Source organism: Polypterus senegalus, chromosome 4, assembly GCF_016835505.1.
Source record: "Polypterus senegalus isolate Bchr_013 chromosome 4, ASM1683550v1, whole genome shotgun sequence".
NCBI classification, from domain to species: domain Eukaryota; kingdom Metazoa; phylum Chordata; class Cladistia; order Polypteriformes; family Polypteridae; genus Polypterus; species Polypterus senegalus.
This window is the reverse complement of record NC_053157.1, coordinates 98,518,703-98,537,754: the sequence shown is the minus strand read 5'-3', so window position 1 is coordinate 98,537,754 and position 19,052 is coordinate 98,518,703. Positions and strand designations below refer to the sequence as shown.

Sequence of the window (19,052 nt, the reverse complement as noted above, 5' to 3'; positions counted from 1 at the left end):
TTTTAAAATGTTCCCTTTTCTTTTCTAGCTTTTTAACACACTACTTCTCGCTGCGATACGCTGGTATATATATATGTATATATATATTCCGATCTACATACTCGAATAATGGATACTTTATTCGCCATCAATGATTGTTTTGGTAAAGCCATACTCAGTGTATTCATTAGATGAAGCGGTAAAAAGTAAGGCGAGGGAGGATGCAGGCTGTAGTCTGGCGTCAACTCTATCTGAATTGCGCGATCACATTTCAAAAATATATCTTTTCAAGTTCTATTTAGTCCATATTTGTCAAACTCAAGGGCCACGGGCCACATCCGCACGGCGCGTAATTATATCCGCCCGAGATCATTTTATATACTGTATTATTGTTATTAATGGCCCAGGTATATGAAGCGCTGGTAACACAATAAACTACAGATCCCATAATGCAGCGCTTCAGCTGCCTTGCGAACACTTATTATGAAGCTAGCTCACGCGATGCTGAGAGAAAAGTTCATTCTGAAAATAGAGCCTTTAAAAGCGATGGGAGGCTGAGTATATGTTTACTGAACCCGTGTGTCTCATTTGTGGAGCTAATGTGGCTGTAATTACAGAATTTAATCTAAGACGGCACTATGAGACAAAACATCAGGGTAACCTGAATGCAATGCAGAAGATACAGAAAGCAGAATAATTAAATAAGAATCTGACACTTCAGCGGACGTTTTACCGTGCACAATCACAAAGTGATTTCAAGTGAAGCTGCTTTTATGGGAGACACAACCACTTGCCCCACTTTCCCTGTTACCAAGTAATGTTAAACCAAGTCGTCACTACGGTGTTCCCAAATCGCACTTTGCTGATAAACTGAGCGCACTGAGTTTGCACGGCGCTTTGGTGACTTTGAAGAACAAAAAAAGTCCGTCTACATGCGGCTCGAACCTTGTGCATGTTTGGTAGCACATATCTGTGTGAGAAGCTCTTCTCAGTGATAAAGACTAACAAAACAGCACACAGGAGTCGCCTCATTGATGAGCACCTGCAATCCATCCTGAGAATCTCCACAACACAGAACCTCACACCAAACATAAACGAACTTGTTGCCAAAAAAAGATGCCAGGCGTCCAGCTCTAAAATGACATATGAGCAAAGACAACTGAATGATTTGATTTGTTATTGCTGAAAGGAACACATTTTATTTATATTTCCAGGTTTTGTTATGCAGCATGTTCATATTTGAATTTGTATAATTTTGACAGGATATATTTTTATGGAGAGCAAAATCTTTTGGGATATTTAAAATCTAAGTTTATTTTTTATATAAAATTACATAAGAGTAAAGAAATTTGAATGTTTGTTCTTTTAATGTTTACTTTATTTCTAACTTGTATAATTTAGACAGGATATATTTTTATGGAGAGCAAAATATTATAAGTTGTTTAAGGTTTGAGTTGATTTATTCAGGAATAATATTCCTGTCTGTTTTTACCATTCCTACCAAAGATATTTCTGTCGACTAAATAAAAATTCCTTCTATTTAAAATTTAAATAGAACTTGAACAAATCTGATAGTTCATAATATCCACGCAGACTTGCACGTAAGAGTGGGAGTTATCCATTTTAACAAGCAGCGTATTGCACTGATCCGAAATAGCTGTGTGTGTATATATGTAGATATGTATGTATATGTATATATATGTTTATATATGTGTGTGTGTGTATGTATATATATATATATATGTATTTGTGTGTATATATGTGTGTGTATGTATGTATGTGTGTATGTATTTATGTGTGTGTGTATATGTATGTGTATATATGTAGATATATATATGTATGTATATATGTGTATATGTATAGATATGTATATATATATGTTTATGTGTGTGTGTGTAAATATATATATATATGACAACAACACTCATCACTCACAACAGTGACAAAACAATTATATTGACAATCATGTTACGTTATTTTCAAAATGTTTCCTTTTCTTTTCATTGCTTCTTTAACACACTACTTCTCCTAAGCTTGGTATTTTACTAGTATATATATATATATATATATATATACACACACACAAACATTTATATATATATATATATATATATATATATATATATATATATATACACATACATTCTTTGGGGTGCGAGCAACTGTTGCTGGGGGTGCCAGAATCCATCAACGAAGAAAAATGAAAAACATTATTTGTACAAAATCTTAGTTTATTTATCCATTCCTAAATAATTAAATGGGCAGGCTATTTCGTATCAGTGCGATACGCCGTTTGTTAAAACGGATGACTCCGCTCTTACGCAAGTCTGCGTGGATATTATGAACTATCGTATCTGTTCAAGTTCAATTTAAATTTTAAATAGAAGGTATTTTTATTTAGTCGACAGAAATATCTTTGGTAGGAATGTAAGTTAAATGTAGGCATCATTGCATAAATTTTTTTTCACCATACCAATGTAAAGAGTAAATTCGCCTTACATTCCAACCAAAGATATTTGTGTCGACCTAATAGAACTTGAATAGATATATTTTTTCGAATGTGATCACGCAATTCAGATCGAGTTGACGCGCACCGACGCATCGAGCCCGCGTGCCATTGTGGTTTCGCCTGCGTGCCTCAATAAGTCACCCTCCCCTCACTCTTACTTTTTTACCGTTCATCTAATGAATACACTGAGTATGGCTTTACCAAAACAGTCATTGATGGCGAATAAAGTATCCATTATTCATAAAGCTTCAATTGGTGATCTGTCTTTCTGCGTTAACCGCATATTTTTTCATACGTCTCAAACCAAGGGGATGCGAGGGTAATATATATATATATATATATATATACCCGCGCTTCGCAGCAGAGAAGTAGTGTGTTAAAGAAGTTATGAAAAAAAAGGGGAACATTTTAAAAATAACGTAATATGATTGTCAATATACAGTAATTGTTTTGTGAGTGTAATGAGTGTTGCTGTCATCAAGGATTTGATTATAATTATTTCTTTCAATCAGGTTCGTATTTGTAGGATGTGTTGTGTTCAAGTTACATTCCCTGTTTGCCAATCGTTGTAAAGATAACAGGTTTCATTCATCGATTCGTTTCTTACTGCATCAATAAACAGATCGTCTTCCTCTTTATCTGAGACGTGACACACTGCATGCACGAGTTTTTTTTTTTTACACTCTCTTCCTTTAGCGGGACATTGACTTTTTCCACCGTGTGCTTTGTTTCCGCAGTAGCTGCACTTATGAATATGCTTGTATGTATCACATGCTTCATAGTTTTTTGCTGCCTTCTCAATTGTGTAATTTGGTTTTTGTTCAGCCCTCTTTGGAACTGTTGCTTTTTGTCTGTGCACTGTGTCATTTCACGTGAGCCGCTTGGTGTACATGTATCAAAGGTTCCCAGCTGTGCTGGTGCCATCTCGAGCGATGTCCACGGCTGTATTTAATGTTAGCTAAGACTCGGCCCTTAAAAGTTTCTCTCGCAGTTTTGCCGAGTTTGTGCCAAACTCCACCCTGACCATCTCATCTTCCTATGCATAAGCACAGTCCTTCACATGTAAATATTTAGCGGCAGTGTTTCTATTGGATTGCCGCTGATGGACGGTCTTATATGGGCAGGCATCGAGCAGAAGTCTGTTATAGTATATGGACGAAAAAATGGGTATTGCCATTACGCGTAGAATTTCGAAATGAAACCTGCCTAAATTTTGTAAGTAAGCTGTAAGGAATGAACCTGCCAAATTTCAGCCTTCTACCTACACGGGAAGTTGGAGAATTAGTGATGAGTGAGTGAGTGAGTCAGTGACGGCTTTGCCTTTTATTAGTATAGATAATGCAAAAAAGTTCAAAGAGTGAAGGTGGGCCTTCAATACTGACTAGAATGTGAAGACAGGTAAAGCCTCATAAGTAGTCTTTGGCAAATATTTTGAATTCTCCATCCCAGCCCCTCCCCCCTCCACAGTCACCCATTGGTGTGAACATAATGGTCATTATACAGTAATCCCTCGCTATATCGCGCTTCGACTTTCGCGGCTACACTCCATCGCGGATTTTAAATGTAAGCATATCTAAATATATATCACGGATTTTTCGCTGGTTCGCGGCTTTCTGCGGACAATGGGTCTTTTAATTTATGGTACAGTACATGCTTCCTCAGTTTGTTTGCCCAGTTGATTTCATACAAGGGACGCTATTGGCGGATGGCTGAGAAGCTACCCAATCAGAGCACGTATTACATATTAAATAAAACTCCTCAATGATATACGATATGCTTCCCGCGCGCTGCTTCGCACACTTAAAAGCTCTAACAGCCCGTATTGATTTTTCATTGTTTGATTTTCTCTGTCTCTCACTCTCTCTGAGAAATACATGCAGATACTTTTCCATCATGCAGTACCATCAGGGAAACGTATGATTGGCCCCATTATCTGCTTCTGACGGAGGGGGTGAGAGCAGAGGGGCTGTTTGCTTAGAAGATAAGGACACGCCTCTAAAAAAAATGCTGAAAGGCTACCTTCACATTGATCCCTTCATTGCGCTGCTTTATCGCGGTGCTTGCATACTTAAAAGCGCAACAGCCCTATTGATTTTTGATTGTTTACTTTACTCTCTCTCTGACATTCTCTGCTCCTGACGCGCACCTTGAAGAGGAAGATATGTTTGCATTCTTTTAATTGTGAGAAAGAACTGTCATCTCTGTCTTGTCATGGAGCACAGTTTAAACTTTTGACTAAAGGGTGTTACTTCATGTCTAGAGGGCTCTAATAATGTTAAAAAAACGTATTTAGGTCGTAAACAGGTTTTCTATGCTCTAACTGCGAAAATATTAGATTTATAAATAAAGAATCCTACTTCTTGGAAATCCATTTATCTGTCTGGAGCGGATCAACCGCTATAAACGAGGGTTTACTGTATAACTGTGCGGAGAATATTTATAAACAGTGTGGGAGAGTTTCTAAGAGCTTAAAATATAACAACAACAACAACATTTATTTATATAGCACATTTTCATACAAACAGTAGCTCAAAGTGCTTTACATATTAAAGAATAGAAAAATGAAAGACATTATTATAAAAAATAAATCAACATTAACATCGAATAAGAGTAAGGTTCAATGGCCAGGGGGGACAGAAAAAACAAAAAAACTCCAGACGGCTGGAAAAAATAAAATCTGTAGGGATTCCAGACCATGATACCAGTCCCTCTGGGCATTCTACCTAACATAAATGAAACAGTCCTCTTTGGCTTTAGGATTCTCACGGAAGGGCTTGATGATGATGATGGTCACGTAGACTTCTTCCTTTTAATCCGTCCATCATTGTTGGAGCATCATGAAGCTTTGAGTAGGTGGAGGTGGCGCAGGCCACCACCACAAAGAAACCGGAAAAAGAAACAGAAAAGAGATATAAGAATAACCACACAAACATATGGTCTCTACTTCGCGGATTTTCACCAATTGCGGAGTGTTCTGGAACGCAACCCCCGGTGATCGAGGAGGGATTACTGTACATTTAATGTAACGTGTCAGGTCTGGTGACTTCTTGTATTACATTTATAAAATTAACACCTTGTGCTGAGATTTCTTGCAATATGTTTTTTTTTCTTGGTGCATGACTGTAATACTATTAAGCAGGAATGAAGACTCATGCTTCACATATTATATATTGTACCATGAGCATAATTATGAGGCATTATTTTGGAATGATCTCCACCTACAGTAATTGCTTCTGAACCATTGATTCTGGAATGTTTTTAAACCTAAAAAAAATTTGTGGATTCTTTTCTGTAATGAATACTTAAAAGACATAGTATTAAGAAGGTGTACAGCAGAAAGACACGATGAAATTGGCATTGTCAGTTTTTCAACAGCATCCCTCCAAAATTCGCTACAATTCTAATCTATTATGAAATAATAATAGATTGCTTTACCCTGTGGTTCATAGAGTATAGTTCATAGACTATATGTGGTTAACATGAATGAGTCAAGTGCTCCATAAGGTGTTAGCCATGTATCTGATTAAAGTGATTGACCTCTGTGCTACTAAATGAACTTCCCTGCTTGTAAGACTATATTGAACATATGTAGAAATACACCACGCAGAAGTTTGTCAGATTTTTTTGTGAATGGTAGCAACTTTCACTTATATTCAGCTGTTTCTCATGCTGCTATTTTTGCTTGTAGCTGTCATTCCCTCTCTTGACATTTCTTCACAGTAGCTTTCTCTTTCCTATCTATATTCATTACTGCACTATAATCTTTTATCAACCTACATTGACTATTGCCTGGAGAACTGAATACAATTTCTGTGGCCAATGATGCACATTGCTTTGCTGTCAGGTTGTCTGATATTTCACTGTCTTCAAGGCCATTGTGTTATAGATCACTGGTTGAAATCCGAATCTTTGAAATGCAAACACTCTTGATATGTTAGATTTTTTTCATATAGAAAAATAAATGTGGTAATTGTAATTATTAATTTATGCTAATAATTGACTACTGGCTATAGGTGGTCCACCATGTTTTTGACGTTGACAAACTGGTTCTTGGTGCTGTAGACTTTGAAAATTGCTGCCCAAAATGACTCTTGAGTACAAGTTCTGTAGCACCCTGTAACTGAAAAAATAACAAATTGGTGAATGGATATATACAGATATTTATATGGTAGAGCAGTAGAACTCAAATCAAAATTGCTGAAATTAACATTTACCAGCCTTCCTGAAGCTGAGATTAAAAAAAGGCAGGCTTCAGACGTCACTGCCATGCATGTTTTGCCCTGACACACTACAGGAAGTTACCTACACATCATTTAAGTAATAATATTTCCTACATTTGGGCACTTTAGTAAATGTTTAGTATTGCATACTGCTATAATAATAACTTTGTTGGTCAAGCTTATGGTTCAGTTTTATCGGATATTCATTAAGGAAAGGTATTTTTCTGTCCATGTTAAAACTGCAGTGAGGCCTTCCAAGACTCACTAAGATTTTGTACATGAAGGCTACATCTTGAAAAGAATGTAGTGTTATTGGGACTTCACATTGGAGTGCAGAACTGGAACAGGAATTTGTCCTGTCCAAAACTGCCTTCAAGTGCTTCACTTTACAAAAACATGTAACAATCCCCAAAAGTACATGAGCTACAAAAAAAAAGATTTTATCCTTCAGCATACAGTATATTTAGACATTCGTTTTATTGTAGTTTTTTCATAAACTTTAAAAGCAGGTTAGTTTAACTGAATGTAAAACTATTTGAACATGATATAAAGAAAGAGCTAATGGTTTTGATGTTATTGGAATATACCAAAGGTGTGATTGAAATGGATCATAGGCATTAGTGTCATCTGTGGCAAACTCTCAAACTTCAGAGGCATATTTTGAGCAGTAGCAGTGATGCCCAGCTCAGTGACAGGAATGAAAGATGATGGTAATGGGAATTACCAATAAAGTAATATGCATTACAGTAGTCAATGTAATAGTCATGAACAACCTAATTCTTTCATATAAGGAAACTCTCTAAAACTGGAGAAAACATTTTAAGATTTAGGAAACAGGATTTATGTAGTGTAGGAATGTGATATGATGAGAGTCAGAGATGAGACATACATTCTGTGTAAGTTCAGCTGCACTGAAGTTCAAGTCCTCTAAATTACGTTACTAGTGTGATCTGGAGGTTTGCAGAATTTTCGCTAACTTTTAATTTGTCCTTCGTGGTTTATGGACACAGTAGGAGATTATTTGGCATCAGTTCATTTTCTTGTTTGATATAGTGGAGTGTCAGTTTTTAAATAGCAGATTTGAAAGAAATACTGTTCCTCTTGCCAGCAAAGCTTCATGGAAAACTGTGTCTAATTACAGACAGGAATGAGGGAGTACTGTCTTCAGATTTTTATTTATTATGTATTGATTATTATTTTTATGTGCACAAACTTGTTGGAGTCATGCCTAACAGTCTAACTAAATTCTTAAGCACATTTAACAGTGTACTATGGCCTTTTTGTATTAAAAGCTGTGTTTGTGTCTAAAATATTAATGCCTGTACAGTTTTCTGCCCTCACTTTGCAAATGTGCATTGTGGCTGCTTGGATTTAGAAGCTAATTCTAGTTTTACTTGCTTTCATTCTTATAGTCCTTGTGTAAAATTAGCACAAAGAGATGCCAGTGCAGTAACTCATGTAACTACATGCCGCAAATTACTCAAATTACTTTGCTTAAAGAATGAATCCATCTGGAAAACATCACAAAGCCTTAAACATCCACTTTATCTTGTCTACGCAAGCTGTGCCTTGTTTAAAATACTGCACTATCATATGTAACTTAAACATTTTTACTAACAAGTCTTTCTCTTTTTTTGTGGATGTGATTATTCTGAAATGCAATACTTTTCTTAAACTCTTAATATTGTAGGTGACTAATTATTTGGTTGTTAAAATTAATTTTGCATGTTTGTCAGTGTGTATTATGACCAGCTGATAGTTTGACTTGCTTTTTCCTTATGCTTTTAGATCCTAGTGGTTAAGCTATTTTTGGATTCTCTGTAGGCTTGAATTTTTTTCTCCGTTTTTATTTTTGTTATTTCTGCTTATAGCTTTAAGATGCTAATTTAATCAAAAAATTTTACTTTTAGAGGCAGCCAAAAATGTGTACACCCTTAAGCAGTCGTTGTGATGTTAAATTTGTACAGATATGAAGAGATTAATTTAAGTCACTTTTAACTTCTACACTTAAAACAGGTGCTCAAAATAGTTACCATTTGTTCTGATTCACATTCTGGATTCAGATAGCTCTTAACTCTGAATGATCGAATTTTAATCTATCATGATATTATAATTAGTAGAATTTTGTTTTCTGGGACAGATAAGTTTTACTATTTTCATTTTCACCATAATGAAGTGTATTCCCCAGCCTTTTTTGGATAAATAAACCATGATAATGAGAATGATGTATATTATGGTTCTGCATGACATCTCAACATTAATGTATACAGAGAAAAAACAAAATTGTCCTTGAAACTCTGATAGATACTACATATGACTCAAGGCAGATATGACAGATTAGTGATACTGGAAGTTTGTCTTCTTTGAGCTAGGTTAAAATAGGTTGGAAGCAAAGCCTCTAAAAAGAGAGCTGACAACCCAACATGTATTCTATTTTTTAAACTTTTTATTGAAAGCTTCTGGTTTCTTGAAGTACAGGTGCCGAGTTACGGACATCCGACATACGACTTACAAACAAGGTCGCAGCTGCTCCTTCATCTGTCTGGAGGACGCGATGCAGGCTCCTCAGTAACTGCCGCTCCGTCACCTCTGGCCTGGGGATGCTGCAAGTTGTGGCTGGAGGGGGGCGGTTTCACTGCTCGCGCAGTGTAGTGTCCCTTGGACTGCTCTGGTTGATAAATGGGGTGGAGGGGGCCACACCCCATTCATTTTCAGTGGCCGGCTGGGTGCGTGGCAAGTACTCGTGTGGAAGGACGGAGGCTTGATGGGGTGGAGGGGGGCAGTTCGCTGCCTGCCCACCACGCCGCTGCAGCTACTGCTCCTGACTGGACGAAGGCTGGATGGGGCAGAGGGGGGCATTTTACTGCCCGTCCACCACATAGCTTTGCAGTGTCCCTAGAACGGCTGCCCCATTCGTTCTCGGTGGGCGACTGATGATGCTGCAAGCCGCGACCCGGTTGTGGCTGAATGGAGGCCATTAAGGGTGAATGTTGCATTGGGTGGCTGGCTGTTGAATGTGAGTGGTGGTGGGCAATTCACTACCCACCTTTGGCCGCACCCTGTTCGCTCTCGGTGAGCTGACGCTGCAGGCAGCATACTGTATATAAGTGGAGGTGACTGTGTGGTGGGCAAATGGTGAACTGCCCCTTGCTGCCCCCATTCATTGTCAATAGCAAGCCTGTCTGTACTGTTATGTACATAGCAGGAGGTTGTCTATCGTCACCTGCTGTGTTAGCGTGTACAGTGCCTTGCAGAAGAGCTCATCTTAACCTTTTGTCTTCACCCTTCAACAATGCATCAGATTTGTTTCAGAGACAAGTGCTGGTGATACAGTAAAGAAGAGAAAAACCATCACCATGGAAAATAAAGTAGAAATAATAAAAAGGTCAGAGAGAGGTGAAACTCCATCATTCATTGGCAGAGCACTTGGTTACAGTTTTTCAACAATAGCATTTATTAAAATAATGTACCTGTTCTGACTTACATACAAATTCAACTTAAGAACAAACCTACAGTCCCTACCTCGTACGTAACCCGGGGACTGCATGTAACTCTGATAGTCATATAACCTTTTAGGGATGCATATACTGTTATGTTGTATGTCTTTCAGACAGGATTGACAAAGTTCCATAATCCCACTAAATCTTGGGCAAGAATTAGTAGTTGACCCACTGCTTCAAAGGCAGGACTGAATCCACATTGCACCTTCTTTGTCTGAGGTTTAACTATTAAAATGATTCTTTGCTCCAATGCCTTGAGCATGACTTTCTCAAGGAGGATGAGAGATGTGATCCCATGGTAATTTGGAACCACAACTTCAGTCTCCCATCATTCTAGGTCACTGCACTTTACTGCCATGCAACACTGAGAAAACATGTTAACCAAAACACTGCCAAAATATTCAGTGTTTTCAGCATTTCCAGTCGGATCTAACCCACCTCTGTGACATGGTTGCTATGGAGCTTTTTAATTACTACAGCATGTAGTCACATAGACCCCCAAACACAACTAGTGCTTCTAGTATTTCATCCCCTGAGTAGGGTGAATCTGCCAGGTTTATGGATTTTTCATTATGGTATTCAGGTTAATTTTAAGCTGTGTTTCTAGTGAGAAGGTAGTCATCTTGTGCTGGATGATGTTAGTAAAGCAGGAGCTAAATGCTAGACAGTTTTTTTTTTTTTTTTTAATGTAGGTCTCCCTCTGTATCTGTGGCCAAAGCTTGGCATAACTGAAGGAATTTATTCATGGGTACAAGTGGTCTCCATTCCTTCATAGAGTTTCTGGAGTCATTCTCTATAGCAACACCAGGAGCTGAATAAATAGGGTGAAGACTGAAAATGTATATGAAGAATCTCATGAATGAATACTTAAATCCTATGTTTTGATTTACAAGTAAATACAATATGTTTATATTTTTTATTAAGAGACGTTTTGAAATTTCTGTTTTCAAATTTTTAGCTTGACTTTCTAGCATTCATCACACCTGTCAAAGACACAATGTTGCTACTAAAATGGGCATAGTATGTCAGAGGTAATGGAAAGCAGGAACACAAAGATCTGAATTAAGCTGATTACACATGTCACTGGCAGTTGTTCCAAACCTAAAATTCGACATATACATTTTTTTAAATGTTAATTTTTATTTTAAAATAAGTTGTTTGAGCTTCCAATATACTTAACTAGCAAAATAACGGCGCTTCGCAGCGGAGAAGTAGTGTGTTAAAGAAGTAATGAAAAAGAAAAGGAAACATTTTAATAATAACGTAACATGATTGACAATGTAATTGTGTTGTCATTGTCATGAGTGTTGCTGGCATATATATACACACACACAGTGGTGTGAAAAACTATTTGCCCCCTTCCTGATTTCTTATTCTTTTGCATGTTTGTCACACAAAATGTTTCTGATCATCAAACACATTTAACCATTAGTCAAATATAACACAAGTAAACACAAAATGCAGTTTATTTAGGGAGAAAAAAAAATCCAAACCTACATGGCCCTGTGTGAAAAAGTAATTGCCCCCTGAACCTAATAACTGGTTGGGCCACCCTTAGCAGCAATAACTGCAATCAAGTGTTTGCGATAACTTGCAATGAGTCTTTTACAGCGCTATGGAGGAATTTTGGCCCACTCAGTTTTGCAGAATTGTTGTAATTCAGCTTTATTTGAGGGTTTTCTAGCATGAACCACCTTTTTAAGGTCATGCCATAGCATCTCAATTGGATTCAGGTCAGGACTTTGACTAGGCCACTCCAAAGTCTTCATTTTGTTTTTCTTCAGCCATTCAGAGGTGGATTTGCTGGTGTGTTTTGGGTCATTGTCCTGTTGCAGCACCCAAGATCGCTTCAGCTTGAGTTGACGAACAGATGGCCGGACATTCTCCTTCAGGATTTTTTGGTAGACAGTAGAATTCATGGTTCCATCTATCACAGCAAGCCTTCCAGGTCCTGAAGCAGCAAAACAACCCCAGACCATCACGCTACCACCACCATATTTTACTGTTGGTATGATGTTCTTTTTCTGAAATTCTGTGTTCCTTTTACGCCAGATGTAACGGGACATTTGCCTTCCAAAAAGTTCAACTTTTGTCTCATCAGTCCACAAGGTATTTTCCCAAAAGTCTTGGCAATCATTGAGATGTTTCTTAGCAAAATTGAGACGAGCCCTAATGTTCTTTTTGCTTAACAGTGGTTTGCGTCTTGGAAATCTGCCATGCAGGCCGTTTTTGCACAGTCTCTTTCTTATGGTGGAGTCGTGAACACTGACCTTAATTGAGGCAAGTGAGGCCTGCAGTTCTTTAGACGTTGTCCTGGGGTCTTTGTGACCTCTCAGATGAGTCGCCTCTGCGCTCTTGGGGTAATTTTGGTCGGCCGGCCACTCCTGGGAAGGTTCACCACTGTTCCATGTTTTTCCCCATTTGTGGATAATGGCTCTCACTGTGGTTCGCTGGAGTCCCAAAGCTTTAGAAATGGCTTTATAACCTTTACCAGACTGATAGATCTCAATTACTTCTTTTCTCATTTGTTCCTGAATTTCTTTGGATCTTGGCATGATGTCTAGCTTTTGAGGTGCTTTTGGTCTACTTCTCTGTGTCGGGCAGCTCCTATTTAAGTGATTTCTTGATTGAAACAGGTGTGGCAGTAATCAGGCCTGGGGGTGGGTACGGAAATTGAACTCAGGTGTGATACACCACAGTTAGGTTATTTTTTAATAAGGGGGCAATTACTTTTTCACACAGGGCCATGTAGGTAGGTTTGGATTTTTTTTCTCCCTAAATAAAAACCATCATTTAAAAACTGCATTTTGTGTTTACTTTTGTTATATTTGACTAATGGTTAAATGTGTTTGATGATCAGAAACATTTTGTGTGACAAACATGCAAAAGAATAGGAAATCAGGAAGGGGGAAAATAGTTTTTCGCACCACTGTGTATATATATATATATATATATATATATATATATATATATATATATATATATATATATATATATATATATATATATATATATATATATATATATATATATACTAGCAAGTACTGCCTTAAAATTTTTATTAAGAGGAAAATTAAACCTTTTTAAACTTAGGGAAAATATAGCACTAATTATTTGTTAAGGATCTCTTTGTATACCACATTGTGAGTTCGGCCCTCCGGTTGTAATATGACCAAGCTGTGTGCTGAGCTTACTCTTGAGCATGCAACGTACAGTTGGCCATGTGAACAGTAATCTTGTTTTAAATCTCACAGCTTGGATTGCTGCTGTCATAATCGGTTTGAGTTTCATGGTTTGTTTCAGTTACAACAGGTTTTGTAGGACTTGTGTTGAAGAGACATTTGGCATCTGTCAAGCGTTGTAAGTATACAACCGGTTTCATCAATAACTTCACATCCAGCTTTTGAGAGTTTAATCATTCAAAAAACATCAAAGTGTCCACTACTAAAACCGTCACCTGTCAATCTAAGATGTTTAAGAGGCATTGGCAGTTGTCGAAAGGTGTAAAATATTTGGCCATTTCGGTACACTTGAAAGCGACAACTGAACAATTCACCGGCAGCCATCAACTCACATGCAGATGCATAGGTGAAGGGCTTAAGCATTTCACTCTTATACTGCTCCTGTGTAGTATAATTATCTCCTGTACCGTCGTCAGTCCACACCTTGAACCTGTCCCAGTCATTCAATACATAAGACACAATGTTCCTCCGGATATCAAGAGTGAGCCTGATATGGCCGTGCAATATGTAACAAAGAGAATGGAAAAGGTAGATGCCATCTTCGGGCATGGAAACCACTCGGTAAGTGACAGTTCTTTGATCGATGGTGATCACCTCGATAGACATGTTAATGGGGGTAGTGTTGGAATGATAAAGGAAATGGGTACCTGAACAATGTAAAGTAAGTCTAGACAATAAATATAATATATATATATATATATATATATATATATATATATATATACCGGCAGCGGAGAAGTAGTGTGTTAAAGAAGTTATGAAAAAGAAAAGGGAACATTTTAAAAATAACGTAACATAATTGTCAATATACAGTAATTGTTTTGTGAGTGTTATGAGTGTTGCTGTCATCAAGGATTTGATTATCATTATTTCTTTCAGTCAAGTTCGTATTTGTAGGATGTGTTGTGTTCAAGTAACATTCCGTGTTTGTCAATCGTTGTAAAGATAACAGGTTTCATTCATCGATTCGTTCTTACTGCATCAATAAACAGCTCATCTTCCTCTTTATCTGAGATGTGACACACTGCATGCACGGGTTTTTTTTACACTTTCTTCCTTTAGCGGGACATTGACTTTGTCCACCGTGTGCTTTGATTCCGCAATAGCTGCACTCATGAATATGCTTGTATGTATCACACACTTCATATTTTTTTGCTGCCTTCTCAATTGTGTAATTCGGTTTTTGTTCAGCACTCTTTGGAACTGTTGCTTTTTGTCCGTGCACTGTGTCAGCTGTGCTGGTGCCATCTCGTGCGATGTCCACGGATGTATTTAATGTTAGCTAAGACCCGGCACTTGAAAGTTTCTCTCGCAGTTTCGCTGAATTTGTGCCAAACACCACCCTAACCATCTCATCTTCCTATGCATAAGCACAGTCCTTCACCCGTGAATATTTAGCGGCAGTGTTTCTATTTGATTGCCGCTGACGGATGGCCTTATATGGGCAGGCACTAAATTGCGTGAGAGGCGTAACTCCGCCTCCCACGGCCATTTAGCAGAAGTCTATTATAGTATATGGATGAAAAAATAGGTTCCAGTTATGACCATTACGCGTAGAATTTCGAAATGAAACCTGCCCAACTTTTGTAAGTAAGCTGTAAGGAATGAGCCTGCCAAATTTCAGCCTTCTACCTACACCGGAAGTTGGAGAATTAGTGATGAGTCAGTGAGGGCTTTGCCTTTTATTAGTACAGATACACACATATATATGGTTGAAATAGTTTTACTGTCAATTAATGCAAAGAGTATGCGACACGTGTTTCGCCCTAATTATGGGCTCATCAGGCATACACACTCACTCTCGGGAATCGAACCTCGACCTTCGGCGTCAGAGGCGAAGCCTCTTACGTTGTGCCACGGTGTGTGGTTCGTTTATTTGACAGTATGTAGATCGGAGTAATTACATTTAAGGCATTCATTGTCTGAATCACATTCTGATTGTAATGGTGGTTACCTACTAGGTAATGCTTGTGGTTGGTCAGCATGTTGGCTAACGTCTGCCACGGTGTCCTCTTTTAGTTGCAAGAAGCAGATCATAGAATGGTTGAAATAGTTTTTAGTGTCAAATAATGCAAAAGAGTACGCGACACGTGTTTCGCCCTAATTCTGGGCTCATCAGGCGTACACACTCACTGCACTGCCTCTTGGGAATCGAACCTCAGGTGTCAGCTTCAGAGGCGAAGCCTCTTACGTTGCGCCACGGCATGTGGTTCGTTAATTTGACAGTATGTAGATCGGGGTAATTACATTCAAGGCATTCGTAGTCTGAATCACAATCTGACTGTATGAGTGGTTACCTACCAGGTAACGCTTGTGGTTGGTCAGCAAGTCAGCTAACACAATGGCATGTGGTTCGTTTATTTTACAGTATGTAGATCGGGGTATATATACAAATATATCGCAAAATACCCGCGGTTCGCAGCGGAGAAGTAGTGTATTAAAGAAGTTATGAAAAAGAAAAGGAAACATTTTTAAAAAATAACATAACCTGATTGTCAATGTAATTGTTTTGTCACTGTTAGGAGTGTTGCTGTCATCAAGGATTTGATTATCATTATTTCATTGAATCAGTTTCGTATTTGGAGGACGTGTTGTTTTGAAGTTACATTCCGTGTTTGTCAACCGTTGTAAAGATAACAGGTTTCATTCATTGAAGAGTTCACTACGCAATAAGATTCTTAAGCCTCATGATATTGTTCCCGCACGGAGGATTTAGAGAGACCCACTGGGAGAAGTATAATCTGAACCTCTCTACAGTTTTGTTTATTTTCGGGTTGTAATGTTCATGAAATTTACGTATCATCCCAGTGGCGAGCCGTGCATTTGACAACTAGGCCTTCAGTAGTGCTCCGTCTGAATCAACCCGCCCCTCAAAAACTAATTTATGGTTATAAAAACTATCTTAATATGCAGAAATACAGTATAAAGTGCCGCTGCATCACAGATAGATAACTCCTGTACCCACAATAAATGCCTTTATTGAACAGACAAACCAGGGGTGAACAAGTTCCTTTCTACTGCAGCTACAGTCGCGACACACATAAGCATCAATAATAACTCATAAACTTGCAATATTATTTAGGAAAATAGCAACATTTTACTCACCAAAAATTCAGATTATTTGTTAACAAAATCCATCCTTCTCTCTTTCCTCAAAAACAGTTCAATTACTCTGTCGTATAGATTATCCGTGCGCTTCAGTTCCATCAAAAAGTCCCTTTCTATCGCCATCGAAGCTAATGCTGAAAGTCGAACCTGCCCTGTCGTATTTCTGGCATAAGTTTTAATTCGCTTTAGGGCTGAAAATGTCTACTCGACAGAAGCAGTGTACACGGGAATGGTCACCGCCAAATATAACAATGTGTACAGCTGCCCCGTGCTCTCATTCAGATTTTTCTGATGAAGGAAGTCAAGGAGATCAGTGGGAGATTTTCCTGCAACAATCATCCATGACATACATTACAGTCAGTTCTGTTTTTGCTGAGACAGATCAAAAACTGCTGCGTGGCTCTTGTGTTAAACTGGAGAAGGCTGCATGCGGGAAATTTTTCTTGTATTCCCGAAACTTCTGGGGGTTGAGGAGCGTGACAAACATCAGTTTTTCGTGGTCTTGAAATCTAGTCTGTGTCTGGCAAATAATATTGTCCAGAATCCTGCCATGGAGTTGGCAGTAGTTCGTGCAAGGATCTTGCGCTCGGAGTGCCTGCGGTGCATTCAGTGGCCTTGTAGAGTTCCTCATATCGACTTCTATCCAATCAATGGGTCTGAATACGGTGATGTTGCCGTATGCCTGGTAGAGGGCCCTACTGACACCAACTCAAAATCTGATTGGCTGAAGCAACAGTTTCATCGACATTTATTCTGTGTTAGAGGGCCTGCAGAACGGATTGTGAAGGCCTCTCTGCCTGGCAACAAATGATGGCTGAAATGTGATTGGTCAAATGCTTTAACACGAAAATACATGTCTGGAAGCAGCACAACCATCGGATTAAACTTGTATCTCGCGAGTATCTTGTGTGATCTTGCGATGTCCATGGCTTTATTTAATTTTAGCTCAGACCCGCCACTTAAAAGTTTCTTTTTCACTTTCGCTGAGGGAGGGTTTCCGCAGTAGCTGCACTTATGAATATGCTAAGCACAGTCCTTCACCCGTGAATATTTACCTTATATGGGCAGGCACTCAATTATGTGGGAGGTGTGATGATGCAAGACGCAACTCCGCCTCACACTGCGACTGTGCTGCAGACTATGGCTGTATACTGTATATGGACGAAATTAGGTTCCAGTTATGACCGTTACTCGTAGAATTTTGAAATGAAACCTGCCTTTTTTTAAGTAAGCTGTAAGGAATGAGCCTGCCAAATTTCAGCCTTACACCTACGCGGGAAGTTGGAGAATTAGTGATGAGTGAGTCAGTGAGGGCTTTGCCTTTTATTAGTATAGATATATATATATATAGCAAAATACTCACGCTTCGCAGTGGAGAAGTAGTGTGTTGAAGAAGTTCTGAAAAAGAAAAGGGAACATTTTTAAAAATAATGTAACATGATTTTCAATGTAATTGTTTTGTGACTGTTATGATTTGATTATCATTATTTCTTTCAATCAGGTTCGTATTTGGAGGATGTGTTGTGTTCAAGTTAGATTCCGTGTTTGTCAACCGTTGTAAAGATAACAGGTTTCATTCATCGATTCCTTTCTTACTGCATCAATAAACAGCTCGTCTTCTTCTTTCTTTGAGACATCACACACTGTATGCACTGGTTTTTTTACACAGTCTTCCTTTAGCTGTTCATTGACTTTTTTCACCGTGTGCTTTGTTTCCACAGTAGCTGCACTTATGAATATGCTTGTATGTGTCACTCGCTTTATATTCTTTTGCTGCCTTCTGAATTGTGTAATCCGTTTTTTGTTTTACACTCTTTGGAGCTCTTCCTTGTTCTCTGCGTACTGCGTTCACAGTCAGTTCACATGAGCTGCTCGGAGTACATGCATCGAAGGTTCTCAGCTGTGCTTCTGCTATCTCGTGCGATGTCCATGGCTTTATTTAATGTTAGCTAAGACTCGGCACTTAAACGTTTCTCTTGCAGTTTCGCTGAGTTTGTTGCAAACACCACCCTGACCATCTCATCTTTGTTTCCATAAGCACAGTCCTTCACCCACGAATATTTAGCGGCAGAGTGTTTCTATTGGATTGCCGCTGACGGACGGCCTTATATGGGCAGGCACTCAATTACGTGGGAAGCATGACGATGAGGGACGCAACTCTGCCTCACACGGTGACCGAGCTGCTGGCTATGGCCGGTATATATGTACATAAGTAGGTTCCAGTTATGACGCGTAGAATTTCGAAATGAGACCTGCCTAACTTTTGTAAGTAAGCTGTAGGGAATGAGCCTGCCAAATTTCAGCCTTGGAGAAGTTGGAGAATTAGTGATCAGCCAGTCAGTGAGGGATTTGCTTTTTATTAGTATAGATAGTGTGGGTGTGTGAGTGTATTAGTGTGCCCCTTGATGTTTGTTTTTCTGTTTTTTTTAACTGAGTGCAGCTGGGTTCCAGACCCACAATTATGAGCTAGAATAAGCAGATTTGGAACATGGAT

At 38.6% G+C, this 19,052-nt stretch overlaps 1 protein-coding gene across 10 annotated transcripts in view; it reads left to right on the top strand.

The window, feature by feature from the left end:
* The window catches only part of pdlim5a (PDZ and LIM domain 5a), a 244,895-nt gene that overhangs the window by 87,408 nt on the left and 138,435 nt on the right, over positions 1-19,052 (top strand). The gene's annotated exons all lie outside the window — the stretch shown is intronic.